General features: G+C 38.2%; 1 protein-coding gene across 1 annotated transcript in view; it reads left to right on the top strand.

Annotated features, from left to right (window-relative positions):
• Positions 1-361: 361 nt before the first annotated feature.
• Positions 362-25,859, top strand: part of DHRS7 (dehydrogenase/reductase (SDR family) member 7) — a 72,257-nt gene continuing 46,759 nt past the window's right edge. The window contains exons 1-2 of the mRNA XM_012724660.1: positions 362-822; positions 2,137-2,221. The gene's annotated coding sequence lies outside the window, so the exon portion shown is untranslated. The remainder of the gene's footprint in view (positions 823-2,136; positions 2,222-25,859) is intronic.

Genomic DNA, 25,859 nt, shown 5'->3' on the forward strand with positions numbered 1-25,859 from the left:
TGGCGCCCCCCCTCCCCCCTCCCCAACCACCCGTTCGCGAACTGCAGCAGCCCGGGCACCCAAAGCTGCGGGCCGGGCCGGCGCCGAGACCACAGCTCCCTCGCTCCCGCGCGCGCTCCCGCCCCTAGCGCCGCCGCCGCCTTGAGCGCGTCCCCGCGCAGGCGCGCTCACGACAGTACTGTGCCATCCCCTCCCCCACTCCTCCGCCTGCCCCGCCCCGCTTGCTCAGCCGCCGCTACAGCTGCGGCGCCGCAGAGCAGCTGGAGAGACCCGGATGTCGCAGAGCAGGAACTGCGGCGAGGACTGGAGGGCGGGGGAGCGGCGGCCGCAGATAACGTCACCGCCTGCCCAGCTTTTCTCGCCGCAGTCGTCTCGCTGCCCGGACCCTAGGCCAAGGCCAAACGGAGCATCAGAATGCAAGTCGAAACTGAGACCCCTGGCCTCCATGACCCGACGCTTGGACTTCAGGGTGTGCAACTGTAGGGGCCGTGGGAATCGAGAGCCCCTCCGAGCCGGCATTGTGCCAAGCCTGGACTGGTAGCTCCCTTATGGCGTCCGCGCCTTTTTACTGCGCGCTTCCACCTGTGTGCACGCACACACGCCGCCCTGCGAAGACGCTTATGTAGAGCCCAGAGGATCGATCCCATGCTTTCTACTCTACTCAGGTTCAGTGCAATTCCAACGAAAGCTTGCTTGGTCCCAGGCCGCCGCGAGAACCCCCTCCCCCGGAGCCATCCTACAGTGACCCAAGGAGGCCCACACAGGTGCCCGGGCCACACACCTTGCGTCTTGAAGGGCAATACATACTGGCCCAATCCACATGTGAGTGCAACTTAAACACGTACTGAGCACATGCTCTGAGTTTCAGGCAGGCTTTCCTTCTGTGGCTGAAGGAATTCCACATTGTATTATTTATTTGCATTTGTTAGACAGTCCTGTAATTCTGTCACACAAGACCGCCAGCGACCTCCAGTGAGGTTAAAAGAATGGGACTTTTTTTTTTTTAAATCACAAACATAACATGGCTTCTATTAAGAGTTAGAGATCTGCTAAGCCTAATTGAAACTGCACGTGCAAGAAGCCAAAATCCAGTTTAGCTAGCTAGACTACGGAAAAGCCGACCCACGCTGTTTGCAGACGCCGGGTATAGAATGACAAACCCTAGGCAGCCAATGAATCAGCACTGGAGAACAGTACATCACCAACAAGGTTTCCCATTGGCTGGGGTGCCTTTCCCTTTCTTGACAGAAGCTTAACCTATTCATGAATTTGACCTACACCACATTCTCAGGAACTGAAGTTTGAAACAAAATTATGTGTTTCAAAAAGATGTTCAAGTGTGTACAAAGAAAAACCAAATACATTATTGTAGGAAGTACTTTAAAAAGGACACCTGAAAATATTACCCAAATTGTGTTCAGGCAGGAAAATAAAAAAGCTGTATTTGTGATATGGCCTCTCTATTTTTCTATCAGGTGCTTAGTTAAGCAGATTAAGCCCTGATACTTAGTATCTCCTAAAACTATTTTGTTATGCTAACACTTAGATCAAAAACAATGTGTTTCCTTTGTTTTCGCAAACATTTAACAGTTTTTAAAGTTATAAAAATCATGTCCCACTTTTTTTCCAACATGACATTTTGGGGATATTCTCTTCATTTCACACTGATCTTATCAGGGTCAAATGATAATCAAATGATCACTGATCAGGCAAATCTTCAAGGAATCCAAATAGCTCCCTAAAATCTTTGGGGTTAGAATTTTTTTGAGCAAACAGAGATGGTTATCAGATATACAAAGTAAAAATAAAATTCACTTTTATGCCTTTAGTCCCAGTATCATCCGAGGACACATTTTCTAAATATTTCACACATGCCAACAAAAAGGGAAAATTAGATTGAAGATCATTGAAATGCTGCCTCTTGGGAATCCTTAGTACTGCAGAAAAGTAACAACATGATTAGCATGCTAGTAGACTCAATTCTATTGTGAAATAGGAAAGCCCATGTGATAACCACTACTTGGAGTGCCTTTAGAAAACATTTTTTCTTACTTATAAGTCAGAACGTGGGTTACAAATGGTAAGGAACCAGAGAGAATTAGAAAGTCTTATGTATCTTTTGCTTCCCTCCTTTAGGCCTTCATGTCTTTCTTCACTTTGCTGTACACAGAAGACCCAGAACTGGGGCCAGCTGTATAAGACGAGGTGGAAAATAGAAAATGTGAGTATAAAGAGAATTTTAAAGGAGTCTGTCTAGTGTACCATAAACTGCTAACAAAATTACATATTCCTAATACTGGCTACAACTTTCAGGGACATACTGGCTTAAAGTAGGAAACTTATAGGTTATAAGATTAATATTTTAAAATTTGGGACAAAGGTATCTTAATATTGTCTGAAAAATATGCTTGATATTATAATACCTCCTTATTTTTGCTAAATACTACTTTTCTAAAAAGTGTACTAGGTCCTCTGCAAGTATTTATACCAAAAGGAAAAAACTTAATTAGGAAAGGGCAAAATACATTGAAAAAAGAGGGTTAAGTTTTTTTGCTTTTGAACTACAGGGCTTTGTTTGGACCGCTATACATATTTGTAATGTTCATAGTAAGTTATTGTGAAACATCTCTGGGAATATATCCTCATAGCTTTGTTTTAGTAATTTTTCAGGTGTAAAGCTAACCTTTTCTGCTTTGGACAACTGTGTATATTTCATTTACCAAAGAGGAAGAATTTTTTCAGAAAGATAGCTTTTAAGTCCTGAACTAGGCTGTCTACCTAAAAATTAGGAGGTTTGATGTGATGGTAGGGGATGTAGTAAACTTAATCAGGTCAACAATTCTTTTCCTCCACAATTATGACTTAAAGAAAAAGTTTTTATGTCTTCTTTCCAAATAACTATTATGAATCCAGAAGCAGCCTCTGAGGCAGCCTTGCCTCTGCATCTCAAAGTAAACCCCAGCAATTTAAGTGACCCATCAGCACAATAACTCAGGATCCTCTCACCTGCTCCATTCATCCTTTCACACTGAAGCCAGTCACTACCCAACAGTTACAAAGTCAAGCAGAAAATAGGTTCAACTCTTCCTCCTTTTTCACTACCTGTTTCATGATTTTTTCTCACAAATATCATCCTCCTTTGTCCTCCTCTTCTCTCTTTTGCTTTTTGAATCACTCTTCTCCCTTTCTTCTGTTTTCTGTTTGTCTCCTTTATCCTTCTTTTCCCCATTTTTCTTGTCTTTTCCTGAGCTTAGTCCAAATTACAGCAACTGCTAATTGCTTCTGTTGAGTATAAATAAATAATGCCCCTAAGCTAATTTTGTTGGGGGGTATAACCCCCCAACCCAAACTTACTGCCTCCCTTCCCCCCACCCACCATATCAGGTAATAGATAACTTAGCTATTTGAAGGACAGTCACATAATGAAATGGATTACAGAACCTTGTCCTATGTGACATCATTGAGTGACCCCATAAGGGTAGGACAAAGTGGAGCTAACACTTTGCCACAGTGACTCCTCTTGGACTCTGAGATCAATGTGGGTTACAGAACAACACAGACCAAGCCTTGGCGTATCTTTAGGATAGACCCTTGCTTCAACAGAACTGTATATGATCTACACCTCTGCAGCATTAATGTGGACTTGTCAGACAAGTTCATAATTTTCAACAGATAGTTTTTCTGTGTTAGACACTGGGCTGGTTGTTGGTGGTAAATAAGGAAATCAGTGGGCAAGATCCCCAGCCCCCGAGGAACTGACATTATAATGGGGGAGATTTACAAAGATGTAAACAAGCAAGGAGATTGCAGATTGTGGTCAGTGCTATGATGGAAATAGAGAAATAAATCGGGAGATGATTTTGAAGAAGCATTCAGAGATCTTTCTAAGAAGGTAATGTTTAAGCTGATGCTTGAGAACAAATCAATCTTGCAAGAATCAGAAGAGAGTTTTCTATACAGTAGGATCAACATGGGCAGAGAGCTTGACATGAAAAAATTTGGCAGAAGAAATCTGTTTAGAGACTAAAATATTCAGCAAACTTAAGGGAAATACAAAGTCAACTTAGGGAACCTGGGTTACTTTACAATTAGGAAACTATCTTGAACAGAGGGGTACAAGTTATACAAAATAATCTACTAAATTGACCTGATTTAAATAGCAAAGTAGTTTGAAGAATGAAAGAATATTAAGTATTCACACTGAGAAACATTCCATAATCCCAGGGAGAAGTTCCTTTTGATAACCCAGTAGCAAGTTAGAAATGAGTAAACTATAAGTGCTAAAAAAATAATAATTTTTCTCCCAATATAGTTATTTCTTAGGAAGCTTTTTTTTTTTTTAATGAGTAAAGACAAGCAAAAATGTGAATAGACTTCTTGAGAACAATTTAGAGCATTTACTGTATGTCAAGCATTGCAGAAGATCTCAAAGGACACAATATCCTTGAAAGCCAACACATTTTGCATCCTTAACAATGGTGGCCTGGTTGAACAGTAGTGATGAAATGACCATCACAATAAAGTCTTTTATTTGTAGCTGATTCTGCAGTTTACAAAGCACTATCACTTAGAGCCACCGATGTAATCCTCACAACTACCCTTGTGGGTAGCAAAGCAAAGATTATTAATCTCATTCTTTATGGAAACTGACAGAGAGCTAACAGTTATTCAGGGTTACTGAAAGTAAAGACATATCCATGTTTCTTGTACCCTACAGATCCTACTAGCTTTTTACATGCCTGCAAGAGAAGAGGCAGTGAGGAGAGTCAGGAATGGAAAAAGAATGGATGTAATAGTCAATAGTAGTTGTGTGGAGTTGCTTATATCAGTTTATGAGAGCAGGCTTATATTTGCAGGAATTTTGCCTACTGTTTATTAAACACCATCATTATTAAAAATTAAATTATATAAGCTTCCAATTAGATAAACTTTAGAGGTAATATATCCTAGACACTAATTACTTCCACATTATTTTAACATATTTTACTATTATTTATGCTGGAGGTTAAACTTGTGTCTATAGTTGTAGCAAGGTAACATTAAAATAACCAATTTGGACAAGGATGTCACATCAATGACAATTAGGTTTTCTTGTACATATTCATCACTTTATTTTACATGAAAATATTAACGAACATAAATGTCAGAGCTACATTTGGAGAGCTGACTGTTAAACATTTACCAGCACACTGCTGGATCTGAATCCACTGTATCAGATGAGCCACTTACTAGCTCTGTGACCTTAAGTCACTTAAGTAAAAACCTCAATTTCATTCTTCACAAAATATTTCCTCTAAGTATATATTGTAAGAATCAGAATAGATGAGGTAGCCTTGACCACCATATTCACCTTCCTTCTCACAGATAGACCCTGTTCTCACTCAAATTTGCATAAGGAAACCTGCTTTCTCAGTATCCTTTGTAGCCCAGAGCCGTGTCTCAATCTTTGTACCAGCACACACTGGTATGTCTTAAATGCATGATAGAGATGACATGGTATCTCATGAGCCCTTAAACATGTGGGACAGTTGAGTGAAATGCAGCTGAAGTCCTGAAATGGTCCCATCTGGCTGCAAGTGACCTCATCTTGTTGCTCCTCTGTGTCATAAAAGATCTTGTTGCAGGGCAGGGAGAGGGGCACCTCAAAACCCTCAAACCTGCCCATTCTAAATAGGTTCTGCTATCTGCCACATCAAGACAAAACATATAAGACCTTTGACGGAAAGGAACTTTAACACAATTACTGTGCAATACAGAAAAGACAAAGAATATAGTTTCTAAATCAAACACACAAAGTTACCTATTCCCTTGTGGGTGGAAGTCCACCCAAACAGGTTTAGCCCAAAGCAAGACCTGAAAGCCCATAGCGGGGACCTATAGAAAGAGTGAGAAATGGCCAGACAAGTCTGGGAAAAAAGAGCAAAATCAAGATAAATGCTGCCATGGTTAACCTCCCCATGGGTCTCTCACTCACATGGTCCAAGACCAAGAAACAAGAGCCACTTTTTCACATGTCTCTTCTCCATGTGCCTCCCTCAGGCCTCCTTCTGGCTCTCCATCCTGCTTCCTTCCTCTTCAGTCTCCTGTCCAGATTCTTCTTTTCCCTGCTCAGCTGCACCATCCTTTGGGTGGAGCAGGGCACTTGGAACCTCACCTTTTCTTGGGCCCCACCCTGTTACAGTCTTTCTATTTGTGTCATGATGTAAAAGTTGGGAAGTAATGGCTCAAAGCATATGATGCAATTCTGGCCAAAGAACCTAAGGAGAAGTCTCGGGGCATAGGGGATGAATCTGGCAAAAGTTTTCCTACTTATCAAAAAAGAGTCACAGGGGAGAAAATGCTTTCTTTGGCCATTTTTGTCATGTGTATATGTGAGCCTGGGACTTCTGGGTCAATTTACAAATAGCAGTGTTATGTGAAAAAGGGGAACGATGGCAGGAAGCAGGAAGGCTGAGTTCTTTTTTGAGTCATCCCTACAATTGCCTACCTGTAGGACTTATTTTTTTTTTTAAATTTAAAAAAAGTTAATTTTAAAACAATTTGGAACTTTTTTTTTTTTTGCCATCTCAATTGTAATCCCCACGGGTTTCCCATCACCAAGTCACCCGTGTGCCATCACTATAATCCCATGCACTTCCCTCCCCCCCATCCCCCACTCCCATTTTTTATCCCATTCCCCAATCCACCCCCGCAAAATGTCTCTGGTATATGGTTGTTCATTATTTTTGTTATTTTCTCGCGTGGTCCATTATACTCCTGCTATGAGTGAAACCATCCGGTATTTTTCTTTCTCTTTCTAGCTTATCTCACTAAGCATGATCTTTACCAACTCCATCCAAGTTGCTGCAAAAGACATGTGTTTCTCTTTTTTGGTTGCTGAGTAATACTCCATTGTATATATGTATACCACATCTTTTTTATCCAGTCATCTACTTTTGGGCATTTGGGCTGCTTCCATGTTTTTCCAATTGTAAATAAAGCAGCAATAAACATGAGGGTACAGGTATCTTTTTGAATCAGTGTTTTTGTGTCTTTTGGGTAGATACCTAGGAGTGGGATTGCTGGGTCGTAGGGAAGCTCCATGTTAGCAGTTTGAGAAACCTCCAAACAGTTTTCCATAGTGGTTGTACTAGTTTGCATTCCCACCAGCAGTGCAGGAGAGTTCCTTTTTCTCCACATCCTCGCCAACATTTGTTGTTGCTAGTTGTTTGAAGATGTGCCATTCTCACTGGGGTGAGGTGGTATCTCATTGTGGTTTTAATTTGCATCTCCCTAAGTACGAGTGATGTTGAACATTTTTTCATATGCCTGTTGGCCATCTGCATTTCCTCTGGGACTTATTTTTAGGAATAGATAATAAATGTTCCCTATTGTTTAAGTTGCTTTTATTTTTGTATTCAGTTATTTCTCACTAAAAGTACCCAAACATAAAGAGAAGAATGGGATATCCCTGATACCTAATGAGTACTCAGTAGATTAGTTAGTCACCAACTTAGAACCTTTGCATATAGAAAAGCTGCCATGGTCAGTTGTATGATTTATTCTTTAAGTATGTAAGGAGTTTGTTCACTACTTAAGATTTACTTCTAATTTTTATTGCTTTGTAAGAGTGATTTAAAAGAAGTAATTGAAAAATGAAGTCACATTAAACAAGAGCAATCAAATACAAAGATGTTAATATGCTTTTTTCTCTTCTTGAAAAATCCAGATAAACTAGAGCTCTCTCACATGAAAAAATTGACAGAATCATTTCATATTTGGCCGAATAAAGCTAGCATGAATTCATGGGAATTATAAAGAGGATCATTTTTGTTCAATATAATAGGAAGGGAATGAATTTGGCCTAGAGTGTGCTGAGTTCTATCCTATGCCACTTATGGGTGTTATTCAATTTTCACAATAATCTTGTGAAGAAGACACTATTTTTCCATTTTACGAAAGAGGAGAGTGAGACTGAGAAAAAGGGCTCTTTGGCTGACTTAGTATTATCTGTTTGTAAAGTTCCCATTTTTTTCTGTCGTAGAAGCTGACCAGACCTTCTGTTGTAGAAGCAAGGTGACTTGCTTTCTCTTTGAAGCCCTTTTAGTTGCATTTTCAGAGAAGGAGAGAAAGAGCGAGAGTGAGAGCAAGAGTGAAGTTTCAACAAAGGTATCCTTACTGAACACATGTTGGTGAGATGGGGGAGGAGTTATACTGCACATTACACAGCATAGTGTTTCTTAAACTCCTGGTAAAGTCATCCCAGTTTTGCTTCCAGCTCTCACCTTCTTCATTCTCCTGTTCTCTTCACACAGGGAAAGTTCTCTTTCCCTTTCCAAATAACTCTCTCTCTTTTTTTTTTTTGGTATATTCCTTAAAAAAATCACACCTAGCAAGATGAGACTTAATACAACACCTATGGATCTCCACCCACATATCTTACTGCCATTGGGACAAATACTTCAGTGGCCTCTTTGCAGAAACAGCAGATGGTGTGGAGAACTCAGGCTAGCATCAGAGACTGAAAACTCAAGTGCCTGTGGGGTGCAAGGAAGGTACTCCATGCCTGTGTGAATCAGGTACAACAGGTAGTGATAAGAACTATGAAGGGTGACATAATTGTTTCATTTGAAGATATTCAAAACAAAATGATAATTTTTAAATGTTTTAACCTGCTGGAGCTAAAGAGGACATTCCCTAACCTCAATAAGTGATTTGAGTTCAAAGCCCATCTCTTGTCTATTCTCTGGGTAAATTATTTAACTATGCTCAGCCTTGGTTTCCTCATCTGAAACTTTGGAACAATCACCATGTAGAAACAGGTGAAATCTTGTAAATGTAGATGTCCCCCACCCCAAAGTAACTGTTGCTTTCTAGAATATCTAGTGAAACTTAAAAAATAATAATATACTGTAAATGACTTGATACCATGCATGTAATATTTTATAGGCTCAGGTATAGATTTACTGAGCTCTAATTATAAAACTAAAACAATCCTTTTCCAACCATGTTTTAACTTATTATGCTCTTTGGGCTAGAGAAGGCCTGTATATGTGAGACCATGACAAGGATCCCCTGCTGGAGTGTTCTGCCTCCTCTACCAGTGCTGATGCCTTGTGTATGAGTTTCTCCTTTATCTGCGCCAAAGGGTGGCTGGTTCTGAACTTAAACTGAAGATTGTTCTAAAGAAGTGCTCCATGCCCAATGTTTCATACATTGCAGTATTTATAATTTTTTTAGTATGCATTTTAGTCAATTCTTAGGTATAAAAGAAAAAAGAAGTAGTTTATGTAGCATTTATTGGGGTCAACACAAACAAACGCAGTCAACACAGAGATTTGTAAATATAAAGGGCATAGAGCAAAATCTGATTTGAGCAGGCAGGGTGGGGAAGGGGGCAAAGAAAGGGTCAGAGAGCTTTCCTCTGACCAACTAACCTAAAGTTGGTCAGAGAAGGCCTGCGAGAGGAGGTGATAGTGGGGCAGGTCTGAATGACAGGAGGAAGTCACCATGTCAAGATTTGGGGGGACCTTGGGGTGGGAATGAACTTGACACAGGACCAGAAGTCTAGGGCATAGGAAGGAGGAGAGAATGCCTGTAGGCTACAGTAAGGATTTTAGATTTTATTTTGAATGTGGTGGAAAGCCACTGGAAATTCATATGCAGGGAAGTGACATGATCTGATTTGGTTTGGTCTTGCTGGGGTATGGAGGGATTTTAGAAAAGCAAAAGTGGAAATAGAAAAATCCTTTCATGTTAGTTTTGCAAATCCTTAAAGAGGAAGCAAAATTAACTTTCAGCTTTAAATGGCATACAGTGATTACATTTTGGTGGTAGGAATGTGGTCTTTTAGAGAACTTTGTTCCTGGGACTCATGTTTTCTTTTCAGGAAGCTATACTTAGATAATTTTACCAGTGACTCATCAAGTAACCTTTCTTGATAAATTTTGTGAAATGTAGTAAGGAGTAGCTTATAGGAAAGGCCAAATTAAGATCGGGGAAAATAGAAGCACATTTAAGCAGTTCAATGTCTGATGAATACTTACGTCCTCAAAATTTTTCTCTAAGAACCACTGTATGTTCTTCCTTTCCACAATATACTGAAATTGTGGCTGGAAATTAAAATTCTACTTTATACTAGCCAATGACTTAAGGTGTCCTTACTTAAACAAACATTTACATCTTGATCTTTCATAGAGTGAAGTTATTTTGACCTGCATTGATGAGATAAAGAAATTTAATAATAGATTTAGTAAAGAATTCACGAACACTACAAATGAATACTACTTCTTCCATAATTATGTCTCAGTTCAGTCTTATTCCTGTACCTATTAAAGAAATACATATGGTTCAGACATGTAGTCTTATTTACTACTAGGTTTTCTTGATTTCATTTAATGATCATAAATTGGTAGTTTTCAAACTAGTCATAAAGTGGATCTCTGGAAAAGGACCATGACTAACTTTGTGTTTAATCTGTATACTAGTATACTGAATTATCCAATGAATAATTCATTATAAAAGTATTATAGTTACTATATTGTACTATATTGTTGGAATCTATAGTTTCTGCATTGGTGAGTCAAATTAACAATTTCTGTGTAAATTCAGCCTATGCATTAGATGGCATAAATCTAAGCATTTATCACAGGAAAAAATAATCTGCCACTCAAAACCAAGTACTAATTAAGAACCAACTATATCAAATACCTTTTAACATATATGTGTGTGTGTGTGCATGTGTATGTATATATATACACACATATACATATATAGTATATACATATACACATATATATTATGTATATACATACACACACATATTCCCTCTGCATGTTAAAAGATATATATACTGGAATATATTACACTTACTGCTATTAGACATGTTACATCAATTCTATTAAAATGTTAAAAATAATTTGTTCAAATTATATTTTGTGGCAATTATAATTTATTGAAAGAATGTTTAATAAAATGATGGTTCTGTACTTTTAAAGAACCATATGTACATCTCGTGGGGGTCAGTAAAAGTACTGACCTTTGTCCAAATAGGCAAGACATACAAAACTCTTTTGTGTTGTCAATCACAACAAAAGCATGGAAATGTTAAAGGGAACAATGTGAGTACTTGAAACATGCAATGCCAAAAAAAAAGAAAAAAAATCTTGGCTTGATATAAAATACCAGTGATTTATATGGCCTGTGAGTCATGTGTATCATATCTGGGTTATGTACCCATAAACATTGGTTTAAAGGCAGTCAGACTATTTAGACTGTCATCACTAAACTTACCATCACATGTTAGTCCTGTCTAAATTTAAAAACAAAAATACAGAAACACATGAAATTGACAACATATAAATTTCCTGCTGTCTTACACTTCTATTCCCAAAGACAGTATAACAAAAGGGTGTTTAAAAGCTCATGAAATGCTTCATATAATTTTATCTAATTTGGATTATATATATCCATCTTTATTAACTATTGTTGGAAGCCTGTTAAGGGTAAGAAATTTCACTAAATTTTCAATAAAATGATCTAAATGATGTAATTTATAACCTCTGTATGAAAAGAGTTAAGCTAATCAATATCAAGTAAGGGATAAAATAGAGCATGTGTCAAACTTATTAGACATGGCAATGGATGTAAATAATAGTTACTGTTTATTGAGCTCTTCCTGTTTGTTGGAATTTTTATTTCTAAAATTTCTAGTTTAATCCTGAAAATATCTCTTTAAGGTAGCTGAAGATATCCCTTTAAGATTGTTATTATATTTTATTGATGAGAAGTAGAAGCTCAGAGAGCTTAAGATGATTGTCCTGTTGGACAAGTGAGTAAATAGAATCTGACTCCATGTGACTCCAACTTTTGCAACATGAAATTGAAGTTTTATAATCTTGGTGTCTCAAGATAGGAAGACATTCAAAAGTGTTGTGGCCTGGGGGTCAGATTACAGGACTTTGGTCTTGCTTCTGACACTATGCCGCTTTGTGCAACTTAGGAAAGTCATTCCATCTTTTTGAGTCTCAACTTTCCACCTATGAAGATGTATTGAACCAAATAATCTTCATAGTCTCTTCCAGGTTCAGCATTCCACCAGTCTAGCAAAGAGTAAATCCTGAAATTTACTCTTTGCTGAAATTTACTGAAATTCTGATAACAATAATCCATAGTTCTTTAGGGGAACCACCTCATCCTCTCTCTTAATCTAAATCTAAATCCTTCCTCTGACCTCAGAGTCTGGTGCACATGACCTAAGTAGACCAATTAGAGTATAGTCCAGGAATTGTTTTGGAATCATTAGAAGAAAAGACATCCTGTTCCTTTATGATTGCTTGTAGTAAGTATAATGAGAGTTTGGAGAGTCTAGGAGCATGCCCAAAGTCAGCTCTCACTTGGGAGGGTTCAGAACCTTGAGACAATAAATGTAAGGCCTGTTTAAATTGGAGTTTCTATTTAAGTTTGGAATTCCTAGATGTCAGGATGAAGTGATCCTTAAAAGATAAGTTATATTTTGGCCCTCCCTGGTGGTGCAGCGGGTTAAAGCACTGCCCAAAGAAGCTTAAGCCACTTCTGCATGAGTTCGATTCCTGCCTGCCCCTGGAGGAGACCACATGGCGTGGCAGACCTCTCCTGACCCGCCCGCTGCTCCCCTCAGCAGTGTACTTCATCAATCTGCCTGTTCTGCACCCCACTCTGTCTCTGGCGAATCCTCTCACCCTCCGCATTTCTGGCCTGTACCCCAGTTCTGTATGAATAAATAAATAAATCTTAAAAAAAAAAGATAAGTTATATTTTAATTTTGATGAAACTCTTGAATAGTGTTTGGGTTATATGTGAGGGGATAGTGGGAAACCATGCCCAGAATCCTTGAGGTGGGAATAAGTCTCTTAACTGGATTGGAAGAAATCGGAGTAGGAGTCAGATTTTGAAAGCTTCCAGGGAGATTTTTAGACTTGATGATAATGTCAAATTTTATTTTTCAAAATATACCCTTATATTTCCAAGTTTAATATCTCCTTTTCCAAGCCTGGCTATTTTCCCATTAAAAGGTGAGAGGAGCTTTATATTATCTCCCATTGATCTTGGATCAGTGTTTAGAACCAGCCCAACAAATGGAATAACTTCCAAGGTTAGGTCATAAAAGGCATTATAGTTTCTACTGGTTCTCTCCCTTTCATGACATTTGCCTTGCAACCATGAGGAGAGGCCACGCATAGGTGTTTTATCTGATAGTTTCTGTAATAAAGAATTTGACTGGACTTTGTCTCCAGTTTCTAGGAAGTAGTCTCTAAATCCTTTGAAATTCTGAGTGACAGGATTGTCTGTGTTATTGGTCATGTTCCCTGAAGTTTAAACAAATGAAATGATTCAGGATCAAGGCTGACCACATCAGTTCAACCATGTGACTACAGGGTTGGCATTTTGAATTGGGTGATATTAGGTCATTCTATGGGGAGGTGGTGTTAAGCTGGTGATTGAGTTCTGTGGTCAAAGAATCAATCATGCTTGTGTCATAAAATCCTAGTAGAAACTCTGGACGCTAAAGTTTGGATGAACTTTTCCTAGTGGTAATATTCTATACATTTAAAATGTATTTCTATTAAAGTAGCTGTATTATAACTTTATGTAAGTTTCACATGTGCCTTGTTAAAGATTGATATATGTATGCCATGTTAAGTTTATCACTAAAAGTCCAGCTCTATCCTTTATACAATTGATCCCTTTTACATGACTTACCCAGACTTTTTCCTACTTCCATTCTGGCAACCACCATTGATCTTATAATCTAAAGGTTTCTTTCATTTGTTCATTACTTTTATTTCTTTATCATCTACATGTGTGTGAAATCATATGGTATTTGTCTTTCTCAATCTTACCTATTCCACTTATCATAAGACTCTCTAGACCCATCCATTTCATGGAAAATGACAGGGTTTCATATTTTTAAAATAGCAGGAATAGCTGGGTAGCATTCCATTGCATATATACACATATATACCTCACATCACATCTTCTTTATCCACTTGTCTGTTGATGGACACTTACGTTGTTTCTAGCTCTTGGCTATTGTAAATATTGCTATAATAAATTAGTGCTTTTATATTTGGGGTATAAATACCCAAAGAGGGATAACTCAATCATATGGAATTTCTCTAAATTTTTGAGGAATATCCTTTCCATAATTGTTGCACCAATTTATATTCTCACCAACAGAATATAAGGGTTTCTTCTCTCTACTTCTACTCTAACACTTGTTGTTTCTTGTCTTTTGGATAACAGCCATTCTTTTAATTGTTTTGGTTTTCATTTCTCTAATAATAAGAGGTAATGAACATCTTTTCATGTGGCTGTTGGCCATCTGGGCAATACTCTGCATATTGTCATAAATCAGTGTGCTGGGAGAGTGACATGTTATAATTCCATGTGAAGAACAACATAGGTTTCAGATCTGAAACTCTCTCAGACCTCATCTCATCTCTCCTCAGGCTGGTTCTGATTTGTAGACTTTTAACTTGATGAAGTATAGTACTTTGCTAAGATCTATCAGCCACACTAGTGAATTATCCAACTGCGATAGTAATAGGAACCCCTACATTTGTAGCCAGTTGGTCAGAAGTGAGTGTGACTCATAGCTAGTTTTTGAAGTGAGGGCAGTCTTATAAAAGACTAGAATATTTGGCTCAACATTGTATACTTGGTACAGAGGTCAGCTAAGGTCCAAGCTGACAGCAAACATCAGCCATCAGATATCTGATTTTATAAGCATTTAGCTAATTCCAGGACCCAGTCAATAAAATCTCTTTAAACCTATACAACATGGATCAGAGAGAGTCATCCTCATTACGTCCTGCCCCACAGAATTTGTTAATATAATAAATAACTGTTTTATGCCACACACAGTAGGGACACTTATTACAAGGTAAAAAGAGCTGGAATATGTATATGTATCTGTAAGTGGGGTACAGTTTGTAATTTAAAACATGAAGCAGTGGCTTTCAGACCAAGAGGCAGGGAGAAAGTAAAAGGACCATGAGGAGAGGTACTAAAAGTCTAAAAGGTGTTAAAAAGACTGTGAGGGAAAGTTTTATGGTCCTCAGCAGACCTAGTGATAAAGGATTAGGAGAAGTTCAGGAAAATATTTGAAACTGGAGGAATATAGACCTTTTCATGTAATGGCAGAAAATCTAGCAATACTATTGTCTGCAATAAATTAGAACAAAGGAAATAAACCTAATTAGCTGGTTGATCTAGTTAAGAAATCTTCCAAGCAGGGTGTTAAATATGTCCATGACTTCTTTTCACTACCCAGGTAAAATGTGAGAGGAGAAAGATAAGATCTTTCTAAAGAAAAGCATGTCAAAAATAAGCAAATCAGACTTCTCAGATTTAAAACTAAAAACCATGTTTGTCATTCCATTTTTCTGCACAGCAAAGTAAGAAACGGTTTCCTGTAAGAGATCAAATCAAAGGTTCTGTCAGGAAAATATAATCTATAAAAGAAATCACAAGTTTAATTTAAACCTTTTAAGGCTACAACGATTTAGGATGGTACCCATAGATCTTTACAAGCAATCAGAAGTCCCTCTAAGGATCTTAGTGGTATACCTCACAGATCCTTTCCATTTAAAAACTAGAATTTTCAATAATCTTTAGGGTGTTCCCCATGACAGCCTCAGGTAGACAAAGGCTTATCTTAGTAAAAATGGAGTGGAATATAAATTGATAAAAAAGAAAAAGGCACAATTTTTTTATAATAGTTTATTTATTTATTTATTTTAAGATTTATTTTACATACAGAACTGGGGTACAGGCCAGAGGCTCAGGGGCGGCGAGAGGCTTCACCAGAGACAGAGTGGGGAGCAGAACAGGCAGATTGAGGAAGTACACTGCTGAGGGGAGCAGCGAGCGGGTCAGGAGAGGTCTGCTACGCCATGTAGTCACCTCCGGGGCAGGCAGGAATCGAACTCATGAGGAAGTGGCTTTAGCTTCTCAGTGCTGTGTTTTAACCCGCTGTGCCACCAGGGAGGGCCTATAATAGTTTATTTTTACAAAATTTTATGCCTTTTCCCATCTCATTTGTAATCCCTGTGGACTTCCCATCACCAATTCACCCATGTGCTGTCACCATAGTCCTGTGTACTTCTCCCCTACCCCCCACCATTTTTGATGCCATTACCCACTCCACCCCCATAAAATGTCTCTGGTATATAGATGTTCATTTTTATTGTTTTTTCCCTTCCTGGTACTTTATGCTCCTTTTATGAGTGAAACCATCCAGTATTTTTCTTTTCTTTCTGGTTTATTTCACTAAGCATGATCCCTTCCAGCTCCATCCGAGTTGCTTCAAAAGGCATGTGTTTATCAGAAAGGCACAAAATTTTAATGGAATTTTATAAACTGTAGGAAATGGGAGACAGCGAAAATATTTTTTTAAGGCCCTTCTATCCCTGAACTTCTATAAGCTGGAAGAAGGTTGAGAAAATAACCTTTTATTGTTGAGGTTTATATGCAAACCTCAACTAATTATGAGAAAGGAAGGATAATTCAGAGAGTAGGAGCTTAGGAGCTTAGGGCAAGAACCAAGAGCTCTGAAGCTTCATTTCTAGGTAAAAGGACTAAAGCATTATCAGAATTGGCAACATGTGACCAGCTGCATTTTAGCATGGATATGAGCCAGTGACTGTTTCATGCTTTGTTGTTTGTGCTTCTCATTTTTCCTTTTTGGGGGACTATAATATCTAAACAGTTATTCTAACATTTTGTTTTGGGTATATGGAGGGTAGATAACTTGACTCTTCAATTTGTAGGTCTTTAAGATTAAAGGTATTCAAGAAGATCCTCTCCTCATCCCCTAAAAACAACAATAAGAAGAATATCTATACCTATATGTGTTTTAGATGGTGAAATTGTAAACTTTAAAAATCATGTTGATATTTTAATCCTATGAGATTTTAAGGATTCTTGGGATTTTACATGTGAGAGAATTATGAATTTTTATGGTGAGGCTATGACAAATTTCTTTCTTAGAATGGTCACTGTAAAATTTTTAGGCTCATGTATTCTTCCAGAACCTCTCTCTTCCCCCATAAAGAGTTGTAATCTATGTCTCTTTCCCTTGGAATTAGATGTGTTTTTGTAACTGCCTTAATTAGAAAATAGGGAAGACCATATTCTTTATTTTATTAATATATATATTTACATCATTGTTCATTTTAAAACAATGTTTGCTCCCCTCCCTCACTCAGTGTAGATCCCATGGAATTTCCTTCACCAATTTACCTGTGCACCATCACCACAGTCCCCTGTGCTCTTCCCTCCCTCCTGAAAGACCCTGTTCTTGAGGCTTCCTTTATTTGACTTGACACCAGGCTTGCTCAACACAAGCATTCTTTTCTCTGGGCATGTTTGTTAAAAATAATTAGCCTCAGTTGTTTAACATTGTGGTATCTAGTGGATAAGAGTTGAAGCAAGTAATAGGCCAACTAAAAAGCTAAAAAGGAAAAACTGAGACGAAATGTCCAGAGAAGACTTTGAAAAGTACCAATGTATTTCTGAGAGTTGAGAAGGCCAGGCACATGTTCAAAGGCTGTGCATAAGCTCAGGCCTATGTGTCTGCACATAAAACAACAAAACAGAGAAAGCCCTAAGGCTATTACCTCTGGATAACTCTGAGGTGCTACTACTGTAGACAGTAAATTCAAAGGTGGAGTCAGATCCTGCCTGACTGAATGTACCCCAATATGCATACAGTATCTAACACTGGAAGAAGCATTATTTCCAGGTATTTAAGGAAATTTGGTCCAATGACTGGATGACTTGTAAGTTAACTGAGTAATACTTCAAAAGCCACACATGACAAAGAACACAGATGTTACAGAATTAGTTCAGAAAAATTGCTAAACAGACCATTACAACAACCAAAGCAAGCCACTGGGAAGAGCAGAGAATCTGATTTCTATCGTTGTCACATTATACTATTTATAATGGCCGATTTTCAACAAAAAATTTCAAGACATGTTGTAGTAGTGAGGATTCTCCAGAGATGTAGAGCCAATAGATTTATCATGATTAGATTAGCTAGCTATTATAAGGAATTTACTCATGAGTATGGGGACTGAGAAATCCTATGATCTGCCATATGAAAGCTGGATCCAGAAAAGCTGGTGGTAGAGTTCCAGTCTGCGTCTTCATTTCTTTTCTTTTTTTTTAAGATTTGTTTATTTATGCATACAAGAACTGGGGTGTAGGCCAGAGGTGCAAGGGGTGAGAGGATTTACCAGACAGCGCAGGGAGCAGAACAGGCAGCTCTACTGAAATACACTACTGAGGGGAGCAGTGGGTGAGACAGGAGAGGTCTGCTGTGCCATGTGGGACAGCTCCCTGATCAGGGGTCAAACTCATGTTACAGTGGCTGTCAGTATCTTGGTAACACTGTATCTTTAACCCTGTACCACCAGGGTTGCCCTGGTGGTAATATAAATATATATTTATTTATTTATATATTTATGGTAATAATATAAATATATATTTTGAATTCAGGTGAAAATGTAAAATTCCATTTTTTAAATTCATTTGTTTCATCCATTTGTTCAATCAGTTGTCTTAAATGTTTAATAATTATCACTATTTGCTAGACCCAGGAAATAATCAAGGTTAAGTCAGATATGACCCTAGCACAATGGAGATTATGGTTAGTATAGTATTTTTAAGCTTTTTTGTCCTAGCACAAACAAATATGTGTGTACATGTGTGGAGGGAAAAGAGTGTAAGGGAGAGTAAGAACATGAGAATTCAGGTAAGACAGAAAGAGCAAGAATTGCTTTATTTCACATATAAATATATAACATTTTAAATATATCAATTGGTACGTATAAACTGAAGAAAATGAAATACATCATTCTTACTACATGGGATATACTCTGATGTTTTATACTGTTTTATTTCTTTAAAAGCTTTTGCTTTTAATTCACTAATTTGATTTTACAGTCTACTAGCAGGTTAAAAAGAAAGCTCAGCTATAGAGAAGTAACAGATGAATAAATGAACAATTATAATAGAGGGGGTAAGATGGTAAAGAACTGCGTACTATGGGAGCAGTAAATATGTAGTAAAATAAACTTACAGACTCTTTGAAAACAGACTGTCACATAAGCATGCTATTATTTTATGAAGTTCCACAACAGAAATGTGCACATGTTACTATGATTACTAGGATTTTGAATCAAGTTAATAGGGAGGAGGAAGTTGGTGGTGATGTGAGGGGGTAGGGAAGAGAGATAGACTTCAAGCAGACATAATACGTTGTTAAAAAAAAAAACTATAAAAAATGATGATGGTCTTGAGCAACTTCAAATAATTCAATGGTGCCTGGTTATTTTGTGTAGGAAGGAAGGGAAAATGTCAAAAGTTATGGGGGAATGGTGAGTCTCACTTTAGTAACTGTGGTCTTTGCATGCTAGGTCAAAGTTTTACTGGAGGACACTGATGAGCCCAGAAAGAATAAGTAGGGAAATAATAGAAGTAGATAAACATGTTGGAAAGATTATACTGCTGGAAGTATGGAATTTGAACTAGAAGACAGCAATCATTGAGGTATAACATTATGTGCACAGTTGGGAATCACTGCAGAGTTTATGAGCATCTACAGAGATATTGGAAATGACTAGGTCAAAAAGCAAGTTGCTTCCATTCCTGTAGAGCTACTGACAAACCCTGTGACCAACAGTCAGAAATACGAAAAAAGGAAAAATCACAAAGTAATAGAGCGGGAGGAGCCCAAGAAGCCATCTAACAGATGCTTGTTTTTCTGCTTGCCATCTGTAGTAGACAGCTTTCTACACTAGCACAATGATTCCACATCTCCTGGTATCCACATCCATGCTGTATCCCCTCCCCTTGAGTGTGGGCTGGACCTAGTGACTTCTTTCTAACAGAATGTGTTGAAAGTGACAAGATATTTCTTCTAAGATTAGGTTACCAAAAGCTGTGGCTTTTGTCTTGCTGGAACTCTTTCTTGTCTTCTAGAGAAGTTGGTGCTGATGAAGCAAGCTGTTGTGGTGTGAGTTGTCCTTTCCATAGAGAGGTCCACTTGGCAAGTAACTAAGGTGGCCTGTGGCCAACAGCAAGTGAGGAATTGAGATCCTTTTTCCAACAGCCTTGGAGCAACTGAATCCTGTCAACAACAAACACGAGAATGAACTTGAAAGGGAATCCATCCCCTGTTGAGTCTTGAGATGATTGAAACCCTGGTCAATACTTTAATTGCTGTCGTGAGAGACCTTGAGCCAGAGGACCCAGCTAAACTACACCAGATTACTGATTAGAAACTGGGATTAGAAATATTTGTTCCTGGGAGCCACAAAATTTGGGGGGTAATTTTAAGCAGCATTGGATAACTTGATCTAAGCCCATGATTTCTATCCCTTCTTTTCTAGCAATATTTTAATGTGTTGATGATTGAGAATTTTTTTAACCAAAGTTCTTTCTACATTTCAAGATATGTATGGCATAATTTTTAAAGTTAAGATAAATAAAAAGTTTTATCTTGATATATTTTTGAAATTTTAACATCTTTTAATGTAGTTAGAGAAAACTCTGCCATGTCCCAAACCCAGGGTCTATAATTTGGAAACAAAAATAGACTGAAAGAGATTATCTTCTCTTCTTTTCCAGCGATGTTCAAATGCTAGTAAGGTTTTCCCCAAATAGTTACTCATAAAATGCTAGTTCTTAATTTTGAAAATGAAAATGTTGAGATAGCCCTATAAATTACCATAAACCTAAAGAATCCAGAATACATTTGGGGAGGGTATGCATATTAGCATCTAACAGTAATGATTTTTTTTCCCAAACTTTTTTTTAAATTTATTTATTTGTACATACAGAACTGGGGTACAGGCCAGAGGCTCAGGGGCGGTGAGAGGCTTCACCAGAGACAGAGTGGGGAGCAGAACAGGCAGATCGAGGAAGTACACTGCTGAGGGGAGCAGCGGGCGGGCCAGGAGAGGTCTGCCATGCCATGTGGTCACCTCCGGGGTAGGCGGGAATTGAACTCATGCGGAAGTGGCTTTAGCTTCTTAGTGCAGTGCTTTAACCCACTGCGCCACCAAGGAGGGCCACAATAATGATTTTTAATAAAAAAATTAAACCAAATTTCTTACATTGTGGTAAACAGAATAATGGCTCTACCAAAATGTTCACATCTAATCTTAGCACCCTAGAAATATACCTTTTGCTACCTCTCATAGCAAAAGTAACTTTGTGGGTGTCATTAAGTTAAGAATATTGAGGTAGGAAGATTAACTGGAGAGGGGCAGTCAGTGTTGTTGGAACCAAAGGCCATGGTGGTAAAAGGAAGGGCCGTCTGCCTGTATCACAGCAGCATTCAGATGCTGGAGAATGCAAGGAATTATTTCTTCCCCTAGACCTTTTCAGAAGAAACATGGCAAAACATACAGATCGTAACATTTCCAAACATGTTCGTAACATGTTCCAAACTGAAAGATAACAAATATATGTTGTTTTAAAGCACTCAGGTAACTAATTCCTCAGTAATAGGAAATCAATACATATACTTGGTTTGCTCTTTATTGTGATCAGGGGATATTTTCAAATATAAACAAATATCCTTTTCCCCTCCCACCCCCCTCCCTCCAAATCAACCAGGAGAGCATTAAATCACTTGGAAAGTTTTTTAAACATACATTTTCCTGAGCTTCATCTCAGAAATTCTAGTTTAGAAATTATTGCTCCAAAATAAGCATAGGTTGAAGAGAGAAGCCACTCCAATAAAGTGGATAGCTAATTTTAAATGGCAACATCACGCTTATTTATGATTAAGGTATATTTTTAATGAGACTTTTATAAGTAGACCAATTTTTTGTAAAATCTTCTTCAAGATTTCTATGTTTTCATTTCATGACCTTTCCTGATAAATGAACATGAATGCAAGAACACATCACAGGGCAGCTGATTGCAATCCAGTTATGGTTAAAAAAAAACAACAACAACTAAAATACCCTAATGGGACTGTAAATAAGTACTGATGCAGTTATACTAGTATCATACTAAGTAGGGAATTGTATTAGTCTCCCAGGGCTACCAAAACAAAGTCCAAACAAAATGCTGGCTTAAACTACCCAAATCTGTTGTCTTTCATTTGTGGGCAGGAAGTCTGAAATTAAGGTGTCAGTTGGGTTATGGCCCCTCAAGTCACTCAAGAAAGCACTAGCTTTTTTTCTAACATCTGATAGTTTTGATTTGTTGCAGCATAACTATCATGTCCACACGATGTTCTTTTTGTGTGTGTTTCTGTCTCCAAATTTCCATCTTTATGAGAATACCAGTCACACTGACTAGGATCTACCCCAGTGATCTCATTTAACTTTCACTACTTCTTTAGAGACTATGTCCCCAAATACAGACACATTCTGAGACACTGAGGAGCTAGGATTTTGAGGGGACACAATTCAACCCATGACAGGGATGTAGGTGTTGGGAGACTGAAAACTCCAAGACATGTCAAGGAAATGAGGGGTAATAATCAGTCACTTTATAGTCTCACTGAGACTTCCCAAGATAAGTGTTTTTATCTTTGCTTCACAGATATGGAAACTAAGGGAGAGAGGGTCAAGACAGTTTCCCCAAGTTCACAGTTATATAGGGACAGAGCTGGGTACATAGAGATTTGTCTGGCTCCAAAGCCCAAGTTCTCAGTCACTTTCCTCTGATACTCTAGGAATAGTCAAAAGAGCAGAAGACCTGATTTCCAGACCCAGTTCTGCTGCATAGTAAACATGAGGTGTTCAATCACTAATTTCTCTAGGGCTTGATTTTCTCTCCAGTAAAGTGAGCTTAATAATAATGTGTGGGGAAGTATGAGGACTTCATAAACTGTAAAGATCCTGTCATTGTAATAAGAGTTATTAAGAGTAATATCACAAAACAAAGACAATTAACATTTTTCCATTGGAAAAGGATGATAGATTTGTGTTCCCTAGATTTTGCTTTAAGTGGATAGATGAATTCCAGGCTATTTTATTTTTTTAAATCAAAGTTCCTAAGTTGAAGCTATTGTTTTCATGAGATAGCTCTTTGGGCAGTTGTGAAAAGGTATATTTGGTATCTTATATAAGGTTGCTATGACAGAGTACTACTTACTGGGTGCTTGAGTGATAAACAACAGAAATTTATTTCTCGCATTTTTGGCAGTTGAGAAGTTCAAGTTGCCAGCAGATAGGTGTCTGGTGAGAATCTGTTTCCTCATTCATAGTCAGCCATCTTCTTATTCTGTCCTCATGGTGGAAGGAGAGAGAACTCTCCAGGTTCTCATCCAGAGACACTCATCCACTCATGATCTCATCATCTACCTAAGGCCTCCACTTCCTAACACCCTTACTTTGGGACTTAGCATTTCAACATATGACTTGGGGTGGGATGCAAATGTTCCGTTTATATACAGAAAATAGGGTATTAAAATTCCTCAGAAGCTTGTTAAATTTTCCTTTGTCTTTTGTCAGATGAAGATCCTTTACAAAACTTCAAAAAACAAATATATAACCAAACAAAAGATTAGTTATCCCACTATAAAATTTCAGATAAATAAGTTTTCTTTAGATTTTGTTTATTTGTTTGATCTCAAAAAAAAATGTTCATTATTAGATTAGAAGATAGTCAATAGATAATCAATAGGGATTACTTTACCAGTAATCCCAGACCCCATATTACTCAAGAGAAAGAAACTGTTAATATTTTGGTTATTGATGAAATAATGGACTTAAACTTTAAAAAAAAAGATTTATTTATTTATGCATACAGGCGAGAGGTGCAGGGCAGTGAGAGGATTCACCAGAGACAGAGTGAGGAGCAGCACAGGCAGATCTCTGAAGTACACTGCTGAGGGGAGCAGTGGACTGGTCAGGAGAGGTCTGCTGTGCCATATGGGTCACCTCTGGGGATTGAACTCTCACTGAAGTGGCTATGGCTTACTTGCAGTGCTGTGTTTTTACCCATTGCACCACCAAGGAGAGCCTATTAAACATTTTGTTTTTTATAAACTTAATATATTATGAATATTAAGAAGGTTTCATCTTTAATATTCTTTCAGAACATGACTTCAGTTACTATATAATATTTCATGGCTATAGATGTATTATGACCCACTTAACTTTCTATGATAGAACAATCAGATTGCTTACATATTTTTTACTGTTCTAAGGGAACTTAGCAAAAATATCCTTTTATGTAATTATGCATATTTCTAGTTATTTACTTAGGATATGTCCAGAGAAGTGAATTTATTAGGTTGGAGATCTTTCTCTCTCTATTACTGTATCAGTCAAGCAACAAAAACCTCCACAGGAATTATTACAAGTGTTGGATGGCCCATAGATTTGTCAGGAAAGTGAGAGCCTCAGGCTTAGAAAATGGATAGGAAGGCCAGGCCATCAGAGCCCCAGCTGGGGCCTCACCACAAATTCAGCACAGCAATCTTCTGCCATAGCTGCTAAGGCTGAATGGGAACCAACAATTACTTGCTGCCACTTCTGGCACTGGGCCTAGATAATGGATACTGGACATCAGATACCATGCTGGCACCGCTGCCTGGTTGATCCTGGAAACTGGTTGTTGCTACTTTGGCTAGAAAGAGTCCTCCTCTCTCTCATTTTCTCAGTATGAACAACAGGCAAGCTGTCTTGGGTCCTCACATCTGAAAACCTGAGCCTAGGGATTGGGAATGAAAGTATCTGCTGTCTGCAGATGAGCCCTGCAAGGTAGGGAGAGTCTCTTCATGGCTACTTTGAGAGGCAAAAATAGTACCTTAGTCTAATTTGCATTTATGTGTTTGCTAGAGAATATGGACATTTTGGATAGAATTATTGATAGTTTGTGATTCTTCTTTTGTTAACTACATAATAACTTTTGACTTTTCTATTGCAATTATTAGTTCTGTATTGGGACAAAATCTTTTTTTTTTTTGTCAAGCCCTCTTTTAAGGACTATGAAACATTGACAACTATGCATGCTTAGTCTTCATCCAATTTGACCTTAATTTCAGTTCCGAATTAAACATTTTTGCCTGCAGAAGCTTATCTTTTTTATATTACTTTTATTTTAACATTGGTTTACAACAGTGTATGTTATTCAGAGGCACAGGGTCTTATCTCCTCAGATGCGTCTCTTCACCGAGGCACTCACAGTCCTTCACCAGACTCCATCTTGCCCCCTCCTTAATGTTTTCCTCCCTTTCCCTTTTGTAGCCTCAATTCCACAATCAGATTTCTAGGGCTTTTTACTGTCTGACCCTTTGTTTTTCTTTACATTCCACATGTAAGTGACTCAATCTGGCTTGCCTATATTTTAAAGTTAAGTCTATCACTTTTTTCCATGTTGGGAGGAATCTGCAAAATTCATTTGAGGCAATGCAAGATAGGTGTCCTCTCCCCTTATTACTCTGGAAGACATGGTAAAATCCACTGCTGATTAGAAGTACATTAGTCAGTTAGTAATCTAACTGTGACCATGTTTTAACCTGTTTACCTGTTGCAAGGAAGTGAAAAAACAAATAGAAAAGCCAAAGTGGTTTCTCCCTGAGACTAGTGACTATTTTAAAGATATGCTACTGTAACTATTGGACATTTGAGTCTCCATTGCAAAAACTCCCTTTCACACTCAGAATATGTGTGGATGACTCTCAGAGTGGTGAGATGTATATAATAAAATATTAAAGGGGGGGCCCTCCCTGGTGGCGCTGCGGGTTAAAGCACAGCACTGAGAATCTCAAGCCGCCTCTGCATGAGTTCGATTCCCGCATGCCCCGGAGGTGACCACATGGCGTGGCAGACCTCTCCTGACCCGCCGGCTGCTCCCCTCAGCAG

This window comes from Condylura cristata, unplaced genomic scaffold (assembly GCF_000260355.1).
Source record: "Condylura cristata isolate star-nosed mole 26May11 unplaced genomic scaffold, ConCri1.0 scaffold00013, whole genome shotgun sequence".
Classification (NCBI taxonomy): Eukaryota; Metazoa; Chordata; class Mammalia; order Eulipotyphla; family Talpidae; genus Condylura; species Condylura cristata.